Source organism: Austrofundulus limnaeus, unplaced genomic scaffold (assembly GCF_001266775.1).
Source record: "Austrofundulus limnaeus strain Quisiro unplaced genomic scaffold, Austrofundulus_limnaeus-1.0 Scaffold844, whole genome shotgun sequence".
Classification (NCBI taxonomy): Eukaryota; Metazoa; Chordata; class Actinopteri; order Cyprinodontiformes; family Rivulidae; genus Austrofundulus; species Austrofundulus limnaeus.
The window spans coordinates 120,352-124,993 of NW_013953246.1; positions in this window are offsets into that span (position 1 = coordinate 120,352).

Below are 4,642 nucleotides of genomic sequence, written 5' to 3' on the forward strand. Positions count from 1 at the left end.
TTATTTTTCGACAAAATGGTTTTGTGATAGGATGAGGTAGTTTTTTGGCCGTGTCAAAGTTGGTGTGTTTCGCAAAACTGCAATGGAAACACTTTTTTTGCATCACGGGAGTCACGTGATCAAGAACCAGCTGTTTCTACTGTCGAAAAAGATGACGACAAAGAAGAAAACAAGAAGTAAAAGTAGTAAAATCACCAAACTAACAAAAGAAAGTAGTAAACTCACAGACTACAATTTCCCAAAAACGCAGCATACGTAGCCACTTCCAAGTTTAAGGGGCTTGTCACTCGAATGCCTCGATAAGACGCCGACGTCTCCTCTGAAGGCTGATGATGAGCGCTAGTGTCGTGGTAGCAACATGCTATATGTTTACATCCATCACCGCCATGTTTGTAATGACTTATCGTGAGAACAAACGTATTCACGTGTGACTTTAATAGCATTTCCTACTTAATGGAAACACCGCAACTGCGAAACTGTGTTTTTTCAACATTAACAGAATATCGACAAAGTTTTGCGCACATTTGTGATGGAAACACAGCTAGTGTCCTGGATTATTATTATTTTTATGTGTGGAAATAATAATAAAAGTCATATTTATTGGTTGACTGACTGACCAGTTTAAATCATCACTATATTTTACTTATATCATCTAGCTATTTTGTATTATTATTGCATGAAATTAACATAATTAACAATTATAATGATTTATTGTACAAAGTTACAAATAATTTATGACACAGATCCAGATTAAACTGTTGCTTTGTTGAGCTGTTGCCCTGTTTGGACACCATCTTTGCTCCTCCATGATGTCATTGATGCTGCAGTGGACAGGATAGGTAGGGCTTCCTCTGTTTAACTCTATGGTGTGGTACAAAAACATATATCAAAGGTTTGCAAAAACCAATACAGGCTTACCCCCAAAGTGAATACACGGTCTGGATCACAAAACATGACAAACATGTTGAATACTATCGTGGACCTGTAATGTTACTGCTTCTGTTTTGCACAATGAACCAGTCCCAAACAAAATGCTCACTGCAAAATAAAGAGATAATTTCTTCTTTTTCTTGTTGTTTTGGTAATTGTTTTCAGATCTCTTTTTTAAAGAGCCAAGTGATACCCCTGCTGGTAGTGCTGGCATTCTGTTGGAGCTTCTCTGGTGTTGTGACAGCTGCTGCCTGTGTGATGCTCCACAAAAACGTCCCCGAGACGCAACCTGTTTCATTTCCAGTGGAAGAATCACACAGAAACAGACAAGCCTCTGATTAAACACAATGAGACTTAGGTAATTGTTTTGATTACTCCGTTCAATGCTCCCAGTTGAATTGAAAGGGTTACAAATCTGAAAGTGAGTGCTTGAGGAGGGAAAAAAATAGGAGAAAAGGCAGCTGCGCATCTCTCTGCGGCAATATTTGTTCTCTGGCAACAATGAGAGACAGATGGTAGTGGGTGGAGAATGCAGTGGGGAGGAAAGGAAGAGGTCACACCTTTGTGGGGTAAAGCAACTGGGACAGATTAAACTCATTTGCTTCAGGGTCTATCCACTCTGAGACAAGTTTGCTTGCAGCCCTGTTCCTTTTATCTTCGTTCCTTAAGGAGATCCTGGGGAGATGCAGACAATTTTGTTGGTAGGCTCCCACAATATTCCAAATACAACTGGTGGTCAAGTAGTTAGTCCCAGCAGAACCAGGGGCCTCATGTATAAACGGTGCGTACGCACAAAAAAGTTACGTGCGCCAGGTTCTACGCCCACGTTGGGATGTATCAAAACCAACATTGCGTGAAAGTGTGCGTATATTTACGCACACTTTTCACCTGCCGTGAGAATGTGCGGCAGCCACGCAAAGTTTTTCAGCTGACAGTTTTAACTCACAAAGTCATGAATCTGACCTGAATCCACAGAAATATGACTTTGTTGTGTTTTCTGGATGTAAGGAGCGTCTGAACACGGTGTCAGATTTTTTTTAGTTTGAGTTTTTATCGTTTAAACTCGAACGATGATGAAACTGAACCCCGGGACTGAAAATCATTTAACCTCAGACAAGGAAATAGATCAGTCTAAAAATGATCAAAAGAACCTCAGTCCAGTCTGTAAACTGGTTTTATATTTTTGTCACATAATTGAAAACCTTTTGGGTCCCGGGCCGGAAAAACCCGACACATTACGTGCGACATAAAATAAATAAATAAAAAAATCTGAAGAGAGGGAGCAAAATCAGATGTAAATGGTGGCTCACTGTACGATATGAATAATTATTTTTTTCTGTGTGTAACCTTCTGGCTGATGCTGAGTTGAGTTGTGGCCGTAGTGCAGCAGCTGCACTTTGGGTAGATTCTCGTGCCAGGCGTACGTGCACCATCGCCAGCTGGGAAGGTGTTCATATATGTCAACCCCTTTGGACATTTATCTGTCTAATGAGCCTCAAAAATCTATATTTTTTGCTAAAAATCCGTAAGCTACCACTCGTACCCGCGCGTGGCGGTGGGGTGGGGGTCCGTGGAGATGACAGCGCCTGCTGTAACGCAGGAGGAAAGGAGAGAGGAAAAAGATGTTTTTTTGTTTTGTTTTGTTTTTTAATGTCTGTTCAACGCCGTGTTCAACTAAATATACAACAGCTAACCAGGCTTCAACATCACATACAGGAGATGTCTGTAAATTTCAGGAAAATCTCAGGCTTTGGTTATCCCGTGCAAATGTGCCACATAAAACAATGACACTCCACTACTTATTTAGACAGTTTTCTAACTCATTCTCCATTTAATGTATATTTTTCCTGCATTTAAAAATCATTTCTGATCCCACAGAGAGGACAATCGGAGGAGAATCTCACACTCTGGACACATTTACATCTATTTTACATATTTAAATGGAGGCGTGTCAGGAGAGGTGCCTCACGTGCGCTAAGTTCCACGTTCATTGGGATGTATAAAGGAAATGAGCGCAGGAACCTGCGTACACATGGATTTATACATCTGAATATTTTGGTGCAGCACATATTTCTAAAATTGTCCGTACGTCAACTTTTAGTGTGAAAGCAATCTTTTATGCATGAGGCCCCAGAAACTTCTCCCAAAACTTCTGAGGAAGTCTCGTGTGGTTTTATCGTGTGTTTTTGCTAACAGTGGGGCTCTCGTAAAGCAATGTAATCAGAAAATGATGCACCTTGAATGTTTTAATATGGGACAGACCTGCACAGTGGTGCAGTTTTTAAAACTGTCACCTCACAGTAAGAAAGCTGCAGCTTCACCTGTCTGCCTTTTTGTGCTCAATTTACATGTTCTCCTTGTGCATACGTGAGTTTTCTCCAAGTGCACCGGTTTCTTCCACCAGAAACATGCAAATTAGGTTAATTGGTATATCTAAATTGTTCCTAGGTGTGGATGTGAATGAATGAATGAATGAATGAATGAATGAATGAATGAATGAATGAATAAATGAATGAATGAATGAATGAATGAATGGTGCTGTAACGAACTGTAATTTCTTTTCATGATCTCATGATCACAGAGCAAGGATCGAGGTATGGGTGGGGGATATGGGAAACATTTTTTTGTCTCTTTATGTCCCTGCAATGCACTTGCAACCAGTCCAGGGTGTAACCCATGTCTCGCACAGTTACTGCTAGAGGAAGGCACCAGCTCCCCCATTACCTGAGAGAAAAAGTGATTTTTTTTTTTTTTACCATCTGCACTATTTGTCTGATCAACATGTGGTTGAATTTCCACTTGCATCCATTCTAAGGGTGAGTTGTGTTTAAAATAATATTGTAGATTTTTGGCAACAATAATTATATTCTATAATGGATCTCTGATTAGAAGGAACAATAGGTCTTGTTTGTGTTGAAGAGAGACCAAAAACAAATAAAGGTGTCTGAAGAAATTTTTTGTTTGATTTAGTGGAATTTGTTCTCCTTGGTTGAAATAAAATTAGAAAGTATCATTTACATTCTTGTATTTACATTCTTGTAAAGCTGATCGATCAGTGCCAGTTGTTTTAATACCCATGTACTGTATATTCCAAGCCAAAGTAAAACTCTTCAACGGGGTTTTAAAACATCTTTAAACTGAGAAAAACTATACCCTGTACTTTGACAATTTCTCACCATTAGACTGAAAGTGCTAAAATCTTTATTGTGACTTCAGTGAAGCTTTTGTTTGCACATTTCCATGGCAACATAAGAAGCTGGCTTATGTTTTGTTTTCTGTGGATGTGATTATGTTTTCCATTTGGACCTTCTGATTTTGTATGGATGCATGTCAAATGTTTAGTGAGCATAGTTTATATGTTTTATAGTTTTGTAAAAGGAAAACAACACTTGTGTGGTTACAGGAACAGCTCTGAAATGATTTAAGTTTTATTTAACTGACAGATTTCGGTTTGTTAATGTTAATAATGAATCCTCTTCTTACACCAGAGTTAGTCATGGAGTTCCTCAGGGTTCAGTGCTTGGACCAATCCTCTTTACTTTATATACTGTATGCTTCCATTAGGTAAAGTTATAAAACAGCATGGCATAAATTTCCATTGTTATGCTGATGATACTCAGTTATATTTATCCATGAAACCTGATGAATCCAACCAGTTAATTAAATTACAAGCATGTCTTACAGACATAAAAACATGGATGACTCTTAATTT